Below are 22,436 nucleotides of genomic sequence, written 5' to 3' on the forward strand. Positions count from 1 at the left end.
GGCCCAAAAAATAGTAAACCCCCCACCACCATTTTTTGTTCTTTTACAGAATCTAGACCAATTAACCTTGCCAGAAAAGCTTGGTGTGACTTATGTTTTAAATTGTACATGTATGGTAAATGTATTGGTGAGATTTCAAAGTGGAATATACAGTTTATCCTTTTGTCAGGCTGGTTTTCAGTAATGTAGGGCTTTATCCTGCAACTGATCCGCTTTACCACAGAATGTGTTTCTTTTAAGTATTATTTTTTTAAGTGTTGTAGTCACAGATCTATCATTGGGAATAAATTGTACTGAGAACCTTGTTATGCCAATTATGCACATTAGGGTCCTTTCACACAGGCTTTCTGCCGGCGGACTCCGTTTTGCTCAGCGGGGTATTGATCCGCCGATCCACGCTGAGCAGGCGGATAACAGCTCCGTCTCCATTTACTTTGCAGAGACAGACCTGTCAGAGCCCCGCTCTCCTCTATGGAAGATCAGATGATAATGGACCGCTTGTCCGTTTTAATTCGATCCTATCCGATTGAATCCTCCAGACGGATGGAAAATAGGGTTTTCATCCTTCTGAATTTCATGTCACCGCTGACATCTGCCGCTCTATAGGGATGCAGCAGCATCTGATCCGTTCCACCTGAAAAAACTGACAGGCGGACCTGATAGGAAAGCCCGTGTGAAAGGGGCCTTAGACTGATTTTATCTTTTGGTACTTGCATGTGTTTAAATTCTACAGTTTTTTGTACAGTGGCTAAGTGGTTGGCACTTCCACCTAGCAGCACTGGGGTCATTGATTCAAATCCCAACCACAGCACTACCTGCACAGAGTTTGCAGGTTCTCCCTGTGCCTGCGTGGGTTTCCTGCAGGTACACTGGTTTCCTCCCACACTAACTCCAAAGATACGCTCATATGTTAATTAATTCCTGTCTAAATTGGCCCTAGTATGTGTATGTATGAATGTGAGTTAGGGACCTTAGATTGTAGGCTCCCAGGGGGAAGGGACTGATTTGAATGTAGAATATATTTGTAAAGCTCTGCGTAAATTGACGGCACTATATAAGTACCTATAATAAAGTAAATAAATAAATAAAAACATAAGACTTCAGGTCCTCTAAAAGTTTGATGTATCACATGTATTTTACTCCACTCACAAAATACTTAAAGGGTAACTCCACTTTCGTGTGAAAAATAAATAGCAAACAAAAAATATATATATAATATAGCGTATACAATTGCGACACAAGTCATATTGTACTTCAATGTTATTAAAAAAATTACTTTTCCTTTTCAATCTGCAGCTCTGTAATTATCTGTAAAGTGCAATGCAATATGGTTGCCTGGAGGAGTTCTGTACACAGAATGTGTAAAGAACGCCCCCCAGAAACATCATTGTGTGATTGGCTTACTGTTTTTCCCAGAAGTCTGCACTAAGATACAAGTAAGATTTCACGCATCCCCTGCAATAAAAATTTCATTTTTGGTCAGATAATCCCAATAGGAAATAGGAAATCATGTCTAAAGGGCAGACCCAGCATTATTCCCCATTAGGGCCCCGCAGGTGCAGCAGCTGGTTGATAAAAAAGAAACCACTTCCATTAGATTACCTTACTGCATGGACAAAGACGGACGCAGACAAACACAGGGATTTCTGCAGAATAACATGAGGTCGGAATCTGCAACAAAAGTTTTTTTAAAATCTCTGCAATGTACAGAGGTCATCTAGAGGGGAATGTTTTTTTTCTCAACAAAAGTGGAGTTACTCTTTAAGGCTCATTCAAACCAGGTTTGTTTGCATTGTACTGGTACAGCCTTGCCCAGCATAGTTCTAATGCAAGGCAGGAAGTCTTGTTCCCTAAGAGGCCAGTTAACATGACTGTGTTGCAGGGGTATGCACTAAACATAAGTACTGCAGGTACCGTGCTGCTCGCAATAGAACTGGCCAAAAAAAAATAGTAAATGCTGTGATGCGCCAGGATTGTTTCTTCCCAGTGCACACCAACAACTGCACATTTAGCGTGGCTTGCTTGTGTGAACAAGCTCTTAAAGTTAGCCTTGTCAACAATACATTTTGGTTCTTCCATAACTGTACTGCACACACAGTATAGTAATATCAAGCTCCCGTTTGGTCAATGTGCCTTATGTCATTTGTACCGGAAGACCATGTACCGATGAGGAAATCCAATGTAGGGGCGGTTGGGCAGGAACGATCTTCCTCCACGTGTTCTGCTGACTACTGGGAAGGTGGTAAAAACTCTTCAATGACCCCCCCCCCTTACAGCCCCTCCTTCCTGCTGGAATCACCAATTATATGAGACCCAGAACAAAATAATTAGTTAACCCTAACTCTCCCTGATTGCCCTATCTGCCCAGTCATGCTAGCCCTACACTTATTTATTTTATTCTTTTGCTGCGGGCTGTACTTTCTCTAAAGTATGAAGAATTTTGATACAAATGTTTCTCGATCTCCAAAATAGGTGAAATATGGGAAATCAGGTATAATAATTGAATACAGGTAAATATCATGCATAAAATACATTAAATGCACACAAACTCTTATGGGAAGTTTGTTGTTGAAATGAATGATCTTGCAACAAGGTCTCTTTAAGGCCTCATGCACACAGGGTGTTTTTACAGCTGCTTTTAGGAGCGTCAGACATTTTTTTTTTTAAAACATGCAATAACGCCAATACAAAACGCTTCTAAAAGCGCATTTTACAGCTGCTTTTTCCTGGCATCAGAACTGGCTTTGCAGCTTGTTTTTTCGAACGCCCTGTGTGCATGAGGCCTAAAGAGACAGTCAATCTGCCCTGACTTCCGATAAGGGAAGAGGGAGCTGATGCTGTCAGAACATAGTCAGACAGATGATGTTACTACCCCCCCCCCCCCCCCCCCCATTTGTGTTCAGGCAGGGCAGTTGATAGCTCATTCCCCAGCACTGTCACATACTCTCCCATATCTGGATGCCTGCTCTGTTAGGGCTCATTCACACAGGGGACAGCCCTTGCTGCTTTGATAAGCAATCTGCGGTGGATGACTTTTCAGAGGACAGTAGAGCAATGGCTGCCAGGCATTTAAAAAGTGATAATGCCACTCTCCTAAATGCCTGTTTTTTTGACAGCTAAATGGGGATTCTGCATGTAAATATTGATTTAGGATTTGTATGTAAATTTTGATCTTTATTCCCTAGAAGACTAAAGGCTGATCCCATCTAGCAAACTGATTATGTTTCATTTTTGTGAGAGTTGGAGAAATTTGTGAATTTCGGAAAGCATATTGCATTGTGTAATCAGTAATAACCTTTTATCTGTAATCTACTGCCTTTTTTAACGTAACGACTTTAGTTAGCTACACAGAAAATTGCTCATGCTCCTAATGATCACGAGCGTAAATATAAGGACATAATATATACCAGGGATGCTCAAACTACGGCCCTCCAGCTGTTGCAGAAGTACACATCCCATGAGGCATTGTAAAACTCTGACGTTCACGGATATAACTAGGCATTATGGGAATTGTAGTTCTTGAACAACTGGAGGGCCATAGTTTGAATGATATATACCAGGGATCCTCAAACTACGGCCCTCCAGCTGTTGCCGAACTACACATCCCATGAGGTATTGTAAAACTCTGACATTCACAGACATAACTAGGCATGATGGGAATTCTAGTTCTTGAACAACTAGAGGGCCATAGTTTGAATGATATATACAAGGGATCCTCAAACTACGGCCCTCCAGCTGTTGTAGAACTACACATCCCATGAGGCATTGTAAAACTCTGACATTCACAGACATGACTTGTTATGATGGGAATTCTAGTTCTTGAACAACTGGAAGGCCATAGTTTGAATGATATATACCAGGGATCCTCAAACTACGGCCCTCCAGCTGTTGCAGAACTGCATATCCCATGAGGCATTATAAAACTCTGACATTAACAGACATAACTAGGCATGATGGGAATTGTAGTTCTTGAACAACTGGAAGGCCATAGTTTGAATGATATATACCAGGGATCCTCAAACCACGGCCCTCCAGCTGTTGCCGAACTACACATCCCATGAGGTATTGTAAAACTCTGACATTCACAGACATGACTAGGCATGATGGGAATTGTAGATCCTCAACAACTGGAGGGCCATAGTTTGAAGACCCCTGATATATACCCTCACTGCTTTTGGACATGGCCAAATAACTGGGAGTGCAAGCACTCTTTAGCATACACAAAGATTCACTTAGGCTTAGTTGACACTTGTGACTCGGGGGGCTGTAAAAAGAGGTGGTTTAGCTGTGTTTTTACTACTCCCCAAATTGAGCACAGCGGCTGGAAGGGGTTATACACATGCCACAACTGTAATGCCAAAATTAACCCCCCCCCCCTCTTGTGTTCAGTGGGCAATATTAGCCTTAACAACTTGCTGACTGCCGCACGACTATTTACTGAGGCAGTCTGGCTCTCCTGGGCAAACCGACGTAGGGCTACGTCGCTCGCCCAGGAGCCTGTAGGGGGTGAGCGCGCGCCGCCGGAGGTGCTCTCCCACCCCCGCTCGTTCCCGCACATCCCCGCGCGAGTGACCGGCAGCTCCGATGTCCGCCAGTCACTCACGATCTCCCGCTTGAGAGGGAGAAAGGCAGGCGGCTAATGTAAACAAAGCCGTCTGTCATTCTCCCTGATGTAACTTCAGAGACTACACGATCCTGCTATGTAGGATCGTATGTCTCTGTTGTTACATCCCAAGCCACGCCCCTTTACAGTTAGAATCACGCCCCTAGGGACACACTTAACCCCTTGATCACTAATAAAGTTAACCCCTTCCCTGCCAGTGTCATTTTTACAGTAACAGTGCATATGTATAGCACTGATTACTGTAGTATTGTCACTGGTACCCCCAAAAGTGTCAAAAATGTTAGTCAGGGGTCCGATCTGTCCGCGGCAATGTCGCAGTCCCACAAAAAAATCGCAGATCGCCGCCATTACTAGTTAAAAAAAAACTATAAAAATGACATAAATCTTTCCCTTAGTTAGTAAACTCAATACCTTTTGTGCAAACCAATCAAAATACGCTTATTGCGATTTTTTTTACCAAAAATATGTAGCAGAAAACAAATTGGCCTATAATGTTAAAAAATTTTGATTTTTACATTTTTTTGGGGGGAATTTCGTATAAAAAATTTTGAAAAATAGTGTTATTTTTTCAAAATTTACATGCTTTTTTTGTTTATAGCGCAAAAAATAAAAATCGCACAGGTGATCAAATACCACCAAAAGAAAGCTCTGTTTGTGGGAAAAAAAGGACGTCAATTTCATTTGGGTACAGCGCCGCACGACCGCGCAATTGTCCGTTAAATTCACGCAGTGCCGAATCGCAAAATAGGCCCTGGTCTTTGAGCAGGAAATTCCTCCGGGGCTTAAGTGGTTAAACAGGATCCATGCAAGTAAAAGTGGCTGCGCCACAACCTCATGCAATGCACACAGTTGCAGCGCAGCGGTGTGGGATTTACAGGATTACAAGGAGGTGAAATAATGCCTCCCAGTCACTTGTCAAATTCCTTCTGAAAAGGGATCCATTGTGGATTAGTCTTCAGAGGGCAATGCAAATGTAATGTTTGCTAAGTAGAACTATGTCAGCACACTGTCTAATATTATCTATGGGTGGATAAAAAAAAAAAAAAAAAAGAAATAGAAGGAGAAAAAAATGAATAATCATTTAAAGTATTATGAAGCCTGATTTTTTTTTTTTTTTGCTCATAAAGGTATAGAAGCATACCTACCTTGGAGTAATTATTTATATTTGAACTAAATGTTTAAAGTTTAAGCATTCTGCTACTACTACTTGGCTAGTTTGAATGGTTATTGTTTGCTACACATTCTGGAAGTCTGCCTATGGTGTTTGAAACGGGAGGAGCACGAGGTTACTTGCAGTGAATGGGTTAAGAGTCTGCATTGCAGATCTGTGTGTATGGCTGTGTTTGTGTGCTAGGCACGTTTTAAGAGTGTGAATAAGAGAAAGGACTGTTAGCGAAGCAGCGAAAGGGTGGGACTTGCTTTCAGAACACGCTCTGATGCTCTCAAACCTGTGAGGAGGAAAAATTAAGAATTATTTCCCCATCACCGAAATCATCTGTCATCATTTTACACGCCGCCTGCGTCCTACAAAGCGCAGTAGGCAGTTATGGGGAGCAGAGCTAATGTAATGGGCTCTGCAAGCCTATTGCTCTCCTGCTAGCATTAGTGTACACTCTAAAATTACATTGTACAACCATACTAAAAAAAAGTAAGCTATGGAAAACACAGTGGGAGGAGCTTGACTACCTTTGTCAGCCTTTGCTGTCAAATTAGTTATTAATAGATATGGCATGGGTGAATCAGAAGCCCCAGCAAATGGGACTTGGCAGCTGTACTCCAACAGGTCTGTTTCTAAATCTGACTTTTTGGTTGCTTAGGTGGACTCCACATTTAATTATATGCTGTAATGCAAGCATTAAAAATAATCCGAATACATTTTAAGACAGAGGAGCGCAGTATAAGTCTGACACTTATATTGAATGAAATTCTAAGTTTGCCACTCCAGAGGACTTGTGAGTCCTGTTTTATTGTATTCGATCCTATTATGCCGTGCTATACAGAAACCTATGGGGAATCTTCAGAAAAACAATTACAGTGCAGCCTGCTGGTCACAGGATAACAGAAGTAGGAAGTGCTTGTGAAGGTATTTTAGAATAGAATCATGGAAGAGGAAATGAATCGAACCAGTCGATACATCCCTTCATTCCAAACAATTTTAAAAAGATAAGTTAAATGTCTTAAAAATGTGTCCCACTAGCAATATGCCCATTCTACCCCCTAGATTAAAAAAATCTTTCCTCTATCGCCTTTTATGCTGTATTTTTTTTTTTTTGTTTAAGAAAAATCTGAGAAAAAGGCTCTTTACTTTTTTAACACACGTCTAGAAAAATGTCTGATTACAATCATATGGAGAAAACTGTGTTTTGCTAAACCCCTTGAGGTAAAATTTTGGCAATTTGTTTTGTGTACAATTGGCTTGCAAGCAGCTGATGCTAGATATGAAAATTCCTTTAGAGAAACACCATTGGGTAACTCCAGCAGGGCAGCCAAGAATAAGAAGAGAAAAAAAGATTGTTTTTCTAGAAGCTGGGCTACATAGGGATAGACTGTGCCCCTGGCCTGAGCATGAAAAAAGAAATGCGTTTTATTTATTTTTTTATCTAATTTTTTGAAGCCACGCAAGCAGCAGCAATAGTAATAGGTGTGTGGGGAAGTAGAAAAATATATAGATAAATGGACAAGCATGAAACACTGGTCCAGTTTACAGACCCAGAAATGTGTTTTTATTTGACTAGGAGCAATATTTAAAGTATAGCTACATGAAAAACTGTTTTTGGGGTTTCACTCTCTCCCACTTACCAAGAGCAAAAGTGAAAGAAAATCCCCAATTTTTGTTTTTTCACTAGAACAAGAATAGAGGAAAAATCTTCCAACGGGGGACCCTGGTGACGGTCAGGAATCCTCTCATTTCAGAGGGACTTAATCTCACTTCCTTTTGTAGCTTTGGGAGAGGAAGTGAAGGAAATCTCCCTATTGGGAGACACAGATGAGTAAAAAAAAAAAAACTGAAAGGGGTTTTAACCCCCCTATACTCAAAATCAAAAATAAAAAAAAAGTTTATTTTTTAGGTTTCAAATATTTTTAATTAATATATAAGCATAGACAAGTAAAAAGCCTTGCTGAGTCATGTATAAGTATGAAATGACAGACTCAGGTTTAGAAAATTGACATTTAGAAAACAATCACTCCACAACATGTGGGAAAATTACAGTTTAAGCCCACAGGACACCCAGTTACTTTATGAGTTATGCACGACTCGTTTTAAGGAGAGCAAGCCACCCAACAGAAGAAGGAAGATGGACAAGGCGGAGAAGGAAGGAAGAGAAGGTAAAAAGGGGCAGAGTAAGAATGCTCCGGGCTCTGGGCTTTCAACCGCATGTCTGCAGCTGAAACAAAGAGAAGGGGTGCCTCAAGTGGGACTTTAAGGGCCTCAAAAAATATAGTATAATGGAGTAACAGTCAATAAACTATTGAAACCAAAGTTTATATAGAAAAGTACAAAAGTACAACATTTTTATTAAACATTGATATAAAAAACAACAAGCCGATACAATTTAGCAGATTCTTGGTTCAAGAAAAAGGCAAACCACCTCAACATAGGACAGTTGTGGTTAATTACAGAGATGCCCAGAAAACCCTACAAAAACATCCGACGCGTTTCAGAGTTTTTTCTCTTTCTTCAGGGGTGATAAATTAGGGTACAATCTTTCTTCCAATCAATGCATTCAAGAACCCAAGCATCAGCTTAAGAGTTGTTACAACCAAAAATGTGTCCGTTCTTTTGCTCAGTCAATGGCAACGTGTTGTACTTTTATAGATAAACTTTGGTTTCAATAGTTTATTGACTGTTACTCCGTTATTCTATATTTTTTTTTGAGGCCCTTAAAGTCCCACTTAGAGGCACCCCTTCTACTTTTTGTATTTTGTTTGGGATGTTGGCCTGCCCTTTCTATTTGTTTTTCACTCCCATTTCTTTGTTACAGCTGAAACAAGCGACGATTAGAGTCAATGATAGTGAGGTCCAAGCTACAAATATAGTCAGAAATCAGAATCCATGTATAGTAACCAGGGGCTCCATGTTTCATAATGGGCTTTAGTTCTCTCATGTAACTGAGCCAACAGATCCTCAACGTGCACGACATAGCAGAATTCCTTAGCCAGTTTGGCAAACTTAGACCTGGTCATAGATTTCCAGTAGCGCAATATCTCTGCACGAGCTGCCAATAGAAAAGAGTGAAGGAGACCCTTCTTAATGCGAGAAATTGATCCAGGCAAATTTGAGAGAAGAGCAATTTGAGGTGTACAGGTATGTCACACAAGGTGGCTTGGTGGAATATGGTAGAGACATTAGTTCAAAAGGGACAGATACCAGGACAGTCCTACCATATAAGACATAAGGTTGTCTTGCCTCCCCTGAATCTTCAGCAAGTATCCGGAATGGAAAATATAATTTTTTGTAGCACATGCGGGGATCTATACCATCAAGTTAAAAGCTTTTCTGTGCCAAGGAGGCCACTGTGAGTTTATGAGTAAAGCTGGCTATACACTATATGAAAAATTGGACAAAATTCTATTGTTCAGAATGTTCGGCCGATTTTCTGATAGTGGATGACGAATGATAAATCATTTTCAAAAATTTTCAGCCCTCGAAAATTAGATTGAACATTTTGAAATATTTTTATTGATATTTGGAGGGCAAGTGGCTTTCTTAAGTTTCCTTTACTACTCTGCTACATAGTAAGGTCTTATGTGTTAGATTTCTGAGAGCAAGAGCCCATAGTTTAAGGAGGTCGTATGTGTCGAACCAGGAGAGCAATGGCATTGTTGTTTAAAAGGGGTCAAGGGGCACATCAATGATGCCTGTTGATGTAGGGAAGAGCAAAAGTCATGAAGCTGAAAGTACCGTAACCAAAGTCTACCTATGGGAACAGGTGAAGCTACTAAAGTAACTAAAGGTTTAAGATGTCCTGCTTCCAAGGCTGAGCGGATAGGTGAAAGGGAATAAGCATCCCATATAAAACAGGTAGAAAGTTAGAATTAGGGTTCCCCATAATAGGAGTCAGGAGGCTGATATACATACGTAACTTAGAGGAATTTAGTGGGGAATCCTAGACTTTTATTGACGGTGGGAGGCTAAATCTGAGAATAGAGGATTTAGGACATTCCGTCAGTCATATCCAAGGGAGAAATTATGGTAAAATCAGTGAGATAACGATCTCAGTGGTCACCTAAATTTTGCTCAGTGTGTTATGACCTTGATAAACCATGTGCATCAGTAATGAAGGTTTAAAATACATTTCCAAATGTTTTACGCCTGACTAGGATATCATAGTGCAAGCTAAGGGACTTGCTCCCCCAAATATAACTTTGTAAGTGTGTGAAAAAAGATTTGAGGGAGAAAAATAGGAGCTGCTTGAAATAAATAAAAAAAAAAAACATGAAGAATTGTCATCTTAAATGATGCCATGCTGCCGAACCATGAGTGCCAAAGATTAGGCCAAGTTTTCAAAGTGGTAATAGTTCTTTCTGAAAGAGGCAGATTGTTTAGGGAATATAAACGAGTAGGTTCTCTGGATATCTGAATCCCCTGGTATATGAAAGCCTTATCCTGCCACTGAAAAATAAAATTCTTCTGCAGATCTCTGACTCCCTCCATAGCCAAGGACACATTTAACCAGGGCTTTTTTTCTCAGAGAATAGGTGCAGGAACTCTCCCTTTCTGGGTCAATTCTTGTCTCTGCCCCTACCCACCCCTGAGCACAGTTTCTTGATTCAAACCCCCCCACCTCTTAGTGTCGCCCCTTTACAGAACAGCAAGTCCTATCCAGCAGCAATTGACTCCCCAGCATCGTAAGCCCCCCTCCAGCAAACCAGCAACAATTGACCTCCCCAGAAACAATAAACAACCATGCAAAAATAGATCCCTTCCAGCAAAAATATATTCCCCCAGCAGCCATTATCAATAGACCCTCCAGCACACCTTGCCCATAAATACAGTACCATTCAGTACTGAAGGTGCCGGAACTGCGTTCCCCCGCGTTCCCGCTGAAAAAAAGCCCTGCACTTAACACTTCCAATTTAGAGTAATTGACCTTAAAATTACTTACCGCCCCAAACTTAGAGAACTCGACCAATACCTGGAGGAAAGCAACAAGAGGGTTAGCAACATATAGCAACAGATCATCTGCATATAAACCCATTTTCTGATGTAATGACCCAAAGTCCACAGATATTTGGATTTTGGATTTTTACATATGGCAACCGCCAAGTGTTCAATAGCTGGAATATAAAAGATATTGAGAAAGGGGATAGCATTGGCAGTTGCCATTACATATATGGACATGAGATGAGATCAACCCATTCACCTTAATCCTGACAGTTTGATGGTGATGAAGAGCCTGAATCCTTGAGAGCATATCAGGGAGTATACCAATCTGGGTCAAAGCGGAGAATAGGAAGGACCAACTGAGATGATGAAATGCCTTTTCTACATCTACAGATAAAAGACACAAAGAATTCTTATGCAGTTGACCGTATCAAAGAAGTGTCAACGTTTTTATGGTACTGTCCATTGCTTCTTGGTTGGGGATAAACCCCACCAGTTCTCCATGAATTAATCAGGGAATAAATAAGGTGAGTCTGGAAGCTACAATTTTAGCATAAATCTTTAGGTCTACATTGATAAGAGAGATTGGTCTATAACTAGAGCATTGGGCAGGATCCTTATTTGGCATGAGAAAGAGAGTGATATAGTCTTCTTGGGTTTGATCAGTGAAGTGAAAATCAGATAAAATGGCATTAAAGGTGGTTGTCAACATGGGAGTAAGATCTACACAAAGAGGTATATAGAAATAACCAGTAAACCCATCAGGGCCAGGGCTTTTGCCCGCAGGGAGTGATTTAATTAACAATTTCTTTGGCAATGAAGGGGGCTGACAGAGCATCCACAACAGAAGGATCTAGGGCAGTGATGGTGAACCTTGGCACCCCAGATGTTTTAGAACTATATTTCCCACAATGCTCATGTACACTGCAGAGTGTATGAGCATCATGGGAAATTTAGTTCCAAAACATCTGGGGTGGCAAGGTTCGCCATCACTGATCTAGGGTAGGGTTGGCAGTTAGGATCGACCGATTATCGGCACCACCGATATATCGGGGGCCAATATGCACTTTCCCCGATATATCGGAATCGGCCCCTGAGGCTACCAATATTGCCGATATTTCGGGAAAGTGCTGTACCGGAGTGATGCCTGCAGCTAGAGGCATCACCCCGGTATCGGTGTCCATAGCCGACGGTCGGCTGTCTTGTAATGACAACCGATGCGGCTGAGAAGCCGCTTGGCTGTCATCCTACCTTCACGGCCGCTGAACAGAAGACCCGATCAAAGCCGCATTCGGCTCTGATCGGGTCTCCATGTAAAAAACCCAGAAGTGATGTCATGACATCACTTCCCGGATACTCTGCGCCACATTAAAAAAACTGACAGCATTCAAAACATGCTTTTCAGTGCTGAGGAGGGGTTTGGGGTCTTTTAGACCCCCCAGATCCCTCCACAAGGAGTACCTGGGAAAAAAAATATTTACATGTCCGAAAATATCGGCAGATATTGGCCGATACCGATATCCGATGACCAAAGTATCGGTATCCCTATCGGCATTAAAAAAAACAATATTGGTCGATCACTAGTGGGCACTGTCTGCAATATAAGAACTCAGATTTGACATTACTTGTGGACTCAAAGACCCCTCAAATACTATAGAAATCAGAGTAATAGGCGTGGAAGGTTTAATTAAACTGATGGACAAGCTGGTTCGCAGTTGTTCTTACCATGGATATAAAAAGTGTGTGAGACACATTTGTCCTGGTGTTCGTAAAGATGTTGTTGTAAAGGTTCTCTATGTTTCAGGGCACTTTGATTAAGTAGCTCCAATAAAACAGTACATTTCTGCAATAATTCCTGAATAACAGACCTATCGAGAGTGGCTTTATGTGCAGGTTCTAGTATATGGATCTCTCAAAAGAAGATAAGTCAGAGTTAATGATTTCTCTTTTTTAATACGGAACCCGTGGGCTATCAGAAAACCTCACAACACACACTTAAGCCTCGGTTCACACAATAGCAGTGTGGGAAATGGCAGACAGGAATCACACCACATTCCTGTTCAAATCCCACAATTCTTTGCATTGCGATTTGAGCCCATTTGTTTTGTATGGCTCAATTCGCACCACAACCGAGCGAAAAAAGGTACAGGCTTCCTTTTTTGCCACACTGCGTTCACACCAATGGGATCCAATTCTTGCAATGGCACTGCACTCTGTTTTGGGGTGTCACTAATTAAACATTGTCACCGGTGGCAGATATGAAACTTTAAATGAAACTACAGCAGCAGGAGGGGAGGGGGCAGGCACTGACAGAGGAGTAGACAGGCAGGGAGGGAGGGGGAAAGAGGACAGAGGAGGACAGGAGGGCTGCAGATGACGGAAGCACGTAGACTGACTACAGAGTCAGGGCTCAGCAGCCAGGGTATACCGTGGTCAGTTTACAGAGGGTAGGACATAACCAGGCAGGAGGTGATAGAAGGGGCCAAATTACACAACATAAGCAGTGTGCTATATAACATGCTTTAAGGGAACAGGATCAATGTTTTTTTTAGGTTAACAAACGCTTTAAAAATTAATTCTGCCATTTCCTCTTTAAAAATAAATACTCGCGAGTCACGGCTCACGCAGTGAATGATGTCGCCTTCATGACATTGTCGAAAAGGGGAGGAGCATGGGTGACCTTAAAATTATGTCCCCCCCCCCCCCCCAAAAAAAAGGTCAGCAGATGCTCATAATCATGGGGAATGATCGGACCAGATCCTAGGGCCTGTACACAAAGCCGGGTGCCACCCCAGTAGGATACAAAAATGTGGTCTATTCTGCTCTATGTACCATGGGATGCAGAATTGCAAATATAATCTATAGTTACCAGATACAAAACACGCCAAAGATTGATCAACTGAAAATGATGGATTCTTTTTCACAGTGAATTAATGTCTATGCATATGATACAAAATTTTGGATCTCTGATTGGGAAGATTGAGGTCCCTGGGGTTAAGAGAACAATCTTTAGGAGACACCATCTAGAAAAATGTAAGGTCATAAAGGTATGTTACAACTAACGAGCCACATCGCCCGCCCACGTGCCCACAACACAGAGAAAAAGAAAACAGAAAAGAAGGAAAAAGGAAAAAAAGTAGAAAAGGAAATAAAAAGAAAGAAACAAAACACAACTTCTGAAAAGAAGAACCACCACAAGAGAGTGGACACAATTCCCTAATAGGATAAATCTCAGGTTCTAGTGTCAGGGACAGGGTGGTGGAATATTAGCACTCCTTGCCTCACACCTACTGGGGGGGAGGGGTAGAGAAAAAAGGGGTTAGACCAACCACTCGTTTGGAGCTCCCTGCTGACCTAGGATACATAGAACATGTAAGATCTTAAAACACTCATTACTAGAGATAAATGCTATAAGTAGCAAAAAATAGGTAATGTTAATACTCACAACACTATTACAATAAGAACTTGAAAAACTTACACATGTGGCATATCAATAACAATTAACTACAAGATATAAAAGGGAGGGGGGAAAAAAGAGGGGGGTTGGGGGGACAGAAAGGAAGGGACAAAGAGAAGGGGAAATGAAAAAATTAGAGAGGGGGAGGGGGGGGGGGTCCCTAGATGACATGTATGGCAATAAGAGCTCTTATCCAAAACCTGCAGGCTGTATACAGCTTAACGTACCATGGAGAAAAAATAAAACAACCTCTTTAGGACACCAGTGTGTTTTGGCACAATGACATTAACCCTGTTGCAATCAAAGACACTATTCCTAATGTAGCGCTACCACCATAGGGGCCCCTGATAATAACTGGTTCTTCTTCACAAATAGTACTGAGGCCGCCTATCCCCACAAACACCAGTCTATGCAAACCAGCTCCAATAACCCAGTCTAGAAGATATCTTTTTTATATATATTGCTTGAAGAACTTCAGATAGGAGAGGGGTTAAGGCATAGGAAATGGCTAAAGTATGTATGGTAATAGGAGGACAGTCTTCTCTAGGCTCACACAATATCTGTCTCAGTCCATACCTACCTCTGACACTAATATCCCAAAGCACACAGGCACGAAGGATCACAACTCAGGGTCAGTAATCACAAGTCCCCAGGACAGCTGCACACCTTCTAGCATCCTCCGGACACAATCCAGTGAGGGAGACAAACCTTCTCCAGATCAGATCTCTTATGGTGAAGTCCCACAAATAGTTCCTCAAAAAGATTGCTTCAGGTTCCCAGCTCTGCAACAGCTAAGGCCTCAAATCTGATACGCTATCCACAGGCTGCCTTAGGGGGCAGTAACCCAAGAGGCTCTAGAATCCTCCCTGACAAGGAAAGAACAATCTCTCCACAGCTCCAGACCATTTTTCACATGCCATCTTCTGGACACTCTCCAGGGATTGCCTAAGACATAATAAATATACAGTCTGGTCATTTGACCCTGCCAACCCTATATTCTGGAAACTTCTTCCAGAAGTAGTAGGAAGAACTCTCTGAACCCTGAACAGACCAGAGTAATCAATCCCTGCTTCCTTGACTACAGAAAGAACCAAAACCAAAATTTGCCTAGCATCCTACACTAGGAGGAGGGTGATATACTAGTAAGGGGTAGAGAAGATTATTTGAGAGAACAGTAAATATAGTATCATGGCTAAATGAAAACAAAAAAAAGGAAAAAAAAATAATAAAATAATATCACAAACATCTCATGTGCCTAGAGTAGGAATCAAGGCCCAGAAATCAGATCATGGCCAAGAGAGCTTGCAAACAATGGTACAGTGAAATACTATATATAGAGGGCAAAAGGACACCAATCATTAACATTCCATTGCCCATGGAATAGTATTACCAGAATCAGACAAGTTAACCCAGGCACATTGAGATTGAAAGATAAAGACTCTAAAAATCTATGATGACATAGAGTCAACACTATTTCTGTAGTGGCCACTGAGGAGGTGTTCTTGTATCTGTAAGGGGTCACAGGAGTTCATTGGTCAGGAATAGAAAGTTCTTGAAACTGGAGACCAGGTGGGTCCAGCCACGGTTCCAATTCCACAGGTCCAAGTTGCAGAGCCTTTATAAAGGAGGGCATGTCTTCAGGCAATTGAAGGAAAGTGGTCTTGCCATTTCTGCGTAACGCTAGATGAAAGAGACAACCCCAGCTATTTGATGTGCCCTTTTCTCATAAAAACTGTGTGAGTGCTCCAATGCGTAATACAGGCCAGCGGTGCAGTAGCTCTTACTCAGTTTTACTGTAATGTGTAGTATTTTTAGGAAGTTGGGCATTGGCTAGGTTGAATTTTCCATGATGTCAATTAAACTGTATTGATTTGTGGAGGCAACACAGGCAGTGCGAAAGCTTCTGGAACCTGCATTAAGTATCTTTACCAGAAAAGGTCTAAAATCATAGCTATTCAGTAGTCTTCTCAGTAAATTGAGCCTGTGGAGAGAAAATATCCATTGCAGCCAAGCACCAGAACTGTTATTTCAATCCTGGCTTTTACAATCTAGTGAGTCAGTGATCTAGAACAAGTATGTAGAACCAGGATTTAGACATTTCAGACTTCTTTGGCTGCATTCCTACTCCAGATTAGTGAATCACATGGTTTTAAAAACAGGATCAAGATGGCAGCCCTAAATAGTTCACATTTGTTATGTCAGCTGCCATAGTTCCACCTCACAGGTTAATTTTAATATTGATTAAGCACTTGTCTCTCCAGAAGCAACAAGCCTTCAACTTGCCATCAGGTCTCAATCTCAAATTGCCTTGTTCTCCACCCACACTAAATTGTAATTTTCATTATCATCATCATTGTTTGAACTGCTTTTAGACAAGTAACCCCCGTTTCCATTATATAGCATATGCATTTTTCACTCATGTCATCCTGCTCCGCAGTTTACCCAGAGCTTCAATCATGACCCCCTGCATAACTGCTGGCACCAAGATCTAAAGAAGCATATACTAATTGTTCATTGTTACGGTGTATAATGAAGTTGTTGTCTGTTTTGTATTGCATATAAAGGCAATAGGGGAATTTATCAACACTAAAACAGCTAGAATCTGGAGCAGCTGTGCATGACTACCAATCAACTTCTACCTTTAGCTTGTCCAGCTAAGCTTTGGAAAAGAAAGCTAGAAGCTCATTGGTTGAAATGCACAACTGGCCCAATACTTTTGTAGGATCTCCTAAAGCACAGTTCTAACCCTAAATCATTTTTAGAACTTTATTAAACATTACATTTTGGATATGAGTCATGCAGGGAGAATGACATAACCTCCCCAAATGCAGTGCAATTTTCTCTCCTGTGTCACTTATCAAGTTTCACCTGTTGAAGAAGATAGGGGCAGGCAGAAGTTGGTTTGTGCATTGCTTTTTGCAATATAGTGTGACAGTATTTCATTTTATACAGATGATAGGAAGAAGAGGCAATGTTTGTTTGTGCTACTGTTGGTGATACAGAATGTGAGGGGTTGTGCAAGTTACTGATACTTTGGTGCTTGACTTGGCTGTCCATTGTGGTGTTACCATTTTCAATTCCTGATGTAGTTAATGCAGTGCATCACTGCTGCAGCCAGTTAACTAGTTAATCCAATAGTAAGTAAAAGACAAAAAACATGCCTGGCCATTTCTGTAGCTCCAAACATCAGTAATGTCATGCACAGTGGCAATTCCATGAAATATGCCAGTTTTCCAAAGACATGAGCACAAGGCTCAGTCTTCTTAAGCCCCGTACACACGCACAGATTGTTGGCCGACCGATCGGCCGTCTTTTGTCCAGTGTTGTTTGCTGGTTGAAATATGCTCTAGACTTGCACTGGACTTTTGTTGGCCAACAAAAACCAACTTCAGAAGTGATGTCATGTGATGGTTGACTTTCCGTGTGTTTTTTCTTCTCTGAGCATGCCCAGTCTTGCTCATCTGATTTTTGTCTGCCGAATTCTGTACTGACTGAGGAACAATCGGCCGTTCTGTTGTTGGCCAACAAAACTTTTATAGCATGCACACCAGATTTTTTTGGGCCGAAAATCCGCAGTTGGTTGTCGGAAGCATCATACTAACAAGCCTACAATCGGCCGATCGGACGTTGGCCGACAATTTACGGCCAACAATCTGTGTGTGTGTACGAGGCTTTAGAGAAATGGTTGCAGCCCAGAGTGCATGCCATTCTTTTTCTAAAGGTGCTAATAATGAGTAATTGGCACAGCAGTGACCACACTACTTGCATCTTCATCAGTGAATGGCTGGGCAAACAATTCTGTTCCCTAGTCAGACAATGCGTAAAGATGAAACAGCAAAAGATGGAGAAAGGCTGGATAACAGGCACTAAAAATGTTGATATTCTCTTGGCAGAGCTACTGCCTGATTGACAGCTGGCTATACCTTTCAGCACATGGCTAAAACCCAGACCCAGCTGTGCCTACCCCCTTCTCAGCCTGGTGCTTCAATGAGCACTGAAGGAGTGAAGAGCGATGACTGACAGTCACTGATCTCCACTTGGAGCAGACCAAGAACTTATCATGTGATTGCTTAGTTCTCAGTGCTGGAGCTGGTATGGGACAGTTGCAGCATTAAATAGATGCTACAGCATGAAGGTGATTATGATGGGTTTTTTTATACATTCCATACTTTTTCTTTAAATTTGGGCAAAGGCTGCACTAGGTTTGATCTTGATGAATAAAGTCTAGTCTTGCATATGCTCCAGAGCTGCCCTCTTTAGAATCAGCTTTGCTTTCATATTTTTGTATTGTCTTTTATTAGTCAAAAACTGTATCATCATCCACACCACCTGAATGGCTGCTTATACACAGTATTGCTGAAGTCTAGTGCTCCTTGCTCCCTCGTCTTTCCCTACCCATGCACCCAACAACACCATCACTGACAGCCAAAATTGTTTAAATTGCAATGCTTTTCCACTACTCATTACTGGATAAGGTGGCAGCGTTTCCCAGTGCCGCTTCTACTGGTTCATTTCTTTTTAAACAGTAATATGTTTTTAGTTACTCTCTACAAGTCACAATGCACATGTATGCAATATAATTGTATTTGACTTGACAGCCTCTATAAGAAAGTGAGTGTCTTATTTACTCTGATTTTTCAAGAAACTTTGGAAAGAGCTAAGGAACATTGTGATCAGTATCTGTTGACCAACAGTGAATTATTTATTTACAAGTAGACAGGTTGTGGTTTAGATCTATGAGCATTGAAACACTGATAAATGTCTGTTCTTGCAGGGGTTTTAAATAAGAGTGAGCTACTATGCTCTATAATCACTGTAAAGACTGGTCTATGTGAGCAAGCATTGCTGGATTTTAAGGTTTGTGATAACTTGCTGCAATCAACTTTTAATAGTGGCCATATTTAAAAAAAAAGCATACAAAAGTGATCTTGTAGTTATTGAAAAGGTTTCAGGTCTTCTATCAGTAAGATTATTTAACCCCCTTCAGTGCCAGTTGTAGCAGCTACCATCCGCTGATCTATAGTTCTACATACACAAAAAAATGAAATGTTTATATGTACAGTGTAATAGCATATTCGCTACAGTATATCAGTTCTGCCATCCCCTTTTTCCTCATCATTGTAATGGCTTTCATCCCATCTCTGTTTGCCTGGAGGTGACTTATAGACTTTGATCTTGCTCTTTTTAGTAGGCCAAAAACATCTGATACAAGGCAGCTAAAGCCATCAGCACATATGTTTTGGATGTGCTCTGGAAGAGATAAGGTGTTGAATCTCCAGCAGCAGGCGGCACAAACATACCCAATTTCCTCAACTCGCACAGCAGTGCAAACCTTGAGGTTGTCAAGATTGTCATGCCTATTAGTGGTGACTGTCAACTGTGGCATCAGAAAGAAGGTTGGAGGCTTCAGTGGTGAGCCTTAACATCTTTATTGTCCGTCTGTCTTTCTTTCTCTCTCACTCTTTTCTTTGTGTCCAAATGCAAAGCACTCTCAGTCAAGCTTTGGGAAATCTCATAAGTCAGAGATAAGGTGCATAAGAACCAGCAGTCGAAAGAGCATTGGAAATGAACCTCATTAGATGTTGCCTCTCTTTAAAATCTGAGGTGTATAGATTTGTGTCCCATGGTCTTTTTTTTAGACAACTACCAATTGAAGTTAAATGGTTGGGATTGCAGGCTATATGTTATCACAGACTATTTTCAGAGTTCTGATATCCCAATGATGTAATTCACAAAATGATTAAGTGCATTCATCCATTTCAGTCTGCATGTGTATGGACCCCAGTCCCAATACATTTAATGTATATTGATGAGCTTCAATTCTGGTTTTCAGCATGATTTAAAAAATAAATAATTTGGGCCTACTTTCTAGCAGTGTATATTAGTTGGAGGTTTTACAGGGGAGTGACCACATCTAACAAACACTGGGCTAAAATTCAAAAAGTGAAGCTGTGAATGTACATGCTCTCTTCACCCTGCACAGAGACAACAACCTAAGTACCACCATACTGAAAGTGACTGAGCAGTTTGAAAGCTGAATTCCAGGAACTCAGACACTTTGTAAAAAAAGGAAAACATACTGTGAGCTAAGTGCAAGGAGGTGCATGACATCTCCTGAACTCATCTCTGTTATTTATATCTGACAGGTTTATGGCTCTGCTGGAGAGGAGAGAGAGGCACACAGAGCATCTGCTGCTCATTCAGAGAAGCATTTGTATTTTGTGAATGAGTTCACATAATACAAAGGCTCCTGTGATTGGACAGGAGGAGTGGAGGGGCAGGCTTAGCAGCTGCACAGCATCTGTTCGCAGCATCTGCTGTTGAGATTTTGATGATGTAAAAAAATGCCATGACCAGACAGGAATGTAACAGATTTTACATTATCGTAACTTCTTTAGAGACAGAGTTCCTTAATTTCTAGAGTAATTAGTAACTTAACCAATTCGATATTATTACCAATTCCCACGCGCCCACCGACAAATGACGGTGGAGCAGTGCAGCTCTCGTTCTGGGACGGCGTCATGTGACGGTGCCCAGTTTAGCCGCGATTCCAGGGTGGCCGCGGCTCTTTACCCATGTGATCAGCTATGTCCAAGTACAGCCGATCACATGTAAACAACGACTACCATTTATCAGCATTCCTCTCTCACACTGACAATGTATGAGGTGAGGAGAGCTGATAAGTGGCATCTCCTCACAAGGAATATGTGTAAATGTAATCAGGGCACTGATCATGAGTGCCCCGATAACAATGCAGCCCCAACAGTGCCCATCAGTGATGCCACTCTGTGCCCATCAGTGACAACAGTATGTGCCCATTAGTGACACCAGTCTGTGCCCATCAGTTATGCCAATCAGTGCTGCCTTTCAGTGCCCAGCAGTGCCGCCCATCAGTTCCTATCAGTACCACCCATCAGTGCCCATCAGCGCTGCCCATCAGTGCCACCTATCATTGCCCATAAGTGCCGCCTATTAGTGCCCATCAGTGCCACCCATCAGTGCCCATCAGTGCTGCCTATCAGTGCCCATCAGTGCAGCCTATTAGTGCTCATTAGTGCTGCATATCAGTGCCACCTATTAGTGCCCATCAGTGCTGCATATTAGTGCCTCCTCATCAGTGCCGCCTCATCAGTGTCGCCTCATCAGTGCCCATTAGTGCAGCCTATCAGTGCCCATCAGCGCAACCTCATCAGTGCATGTCAGTGAAAGAGAAAAATTACTTATTTACAAAATGTTCTGATAAACTAAGAAAAACTTTTTTTTTGACAAAATTTTGGGTCTTTTTTAGTTTTTTTGAAAAAAATAAAAAACCCAGCAGTGAATAAATACCACCAAAAGAAAGCTCTATTTGTGTTAAGAAAATAATAAAAAATGTATTTAGGTATAGTGTTGTATGACTGCGTAATGGTCATTCAAAGTACGACAGAAATAAAAGCTGAAAAATGGCCTGGGGAGGAAGGGGGTGAAAGTGCCCTGTATTGAAGAGGTTAAATTAAAAGAAAAGAGAAATATTATAAAAACATAAACACAGACATAACAATAAAATAAAAAGGGTTAATAAATATTTACAGTAGTATTAAACCATCAGTGTTTTTTAGCTTAGCACATTGAACACAATAAAATAAGCATTCCCCAATATTTGTTAAAATTCCTACCCCAGCACTTGCAATTTTTAACATTCAATGCTTCTGGCTCTAGCTCTCTTTGCTGTTTCCCTGAGTTTCCGGTCTTCACAAGAAATTAGTTAACAATAGACATAGGCAGTCTCAAGCAAGTCTGTTAGCTTGGACAAGGGAGGGTGGGGAGGAGCCTTGCTATCCTAGGCTACGGTGCTGTGTGTTTCTATTGATACACAAAGTGTAGAGAGACACAATTCTGATCCTAGCGTGCAAGGGTGATTCCATAGGGTGCTGCTAGAGAAAGAAGCCACCTTTAAACAGGAAACGTGGGACCATGGCACCAGCCTAAATTGAAACACAGGCAAGGATAAAAAATAAAGAAGCTGCATACTCAGTAGGTGACTAAATCATCTACAGTTCTTAAAAACTGAGAAAATAATATCACTTTAAGCAGTAAGTCCACCTAATCTATGGTACAGTGCAGAGTTTAAAATCACTTGAAGGGCTGTCCCACCCAATCTAAAGGCCTGAGGGCTGTGTTGGAGATGTGCTGGAGCATTTTATAATGCCCAACAGATACACATTTTATATTGCCAGCTTTTCTGGGCACATCTACATTTTCATATGAGA

This window comes from Pelophylax lessonae, assembly GCF_965119305.1.
Source record: "Pelophylax lessonae genome assembly, chromosome: 1".
In the NCBI taxonomy this organism is placed as follows: domain Eukaryota; kingdom Metazoa; phylum Chordata; class Amphibia; order Anura; family Ranidae; genus Pelophylax; species Pelophylax lessonae.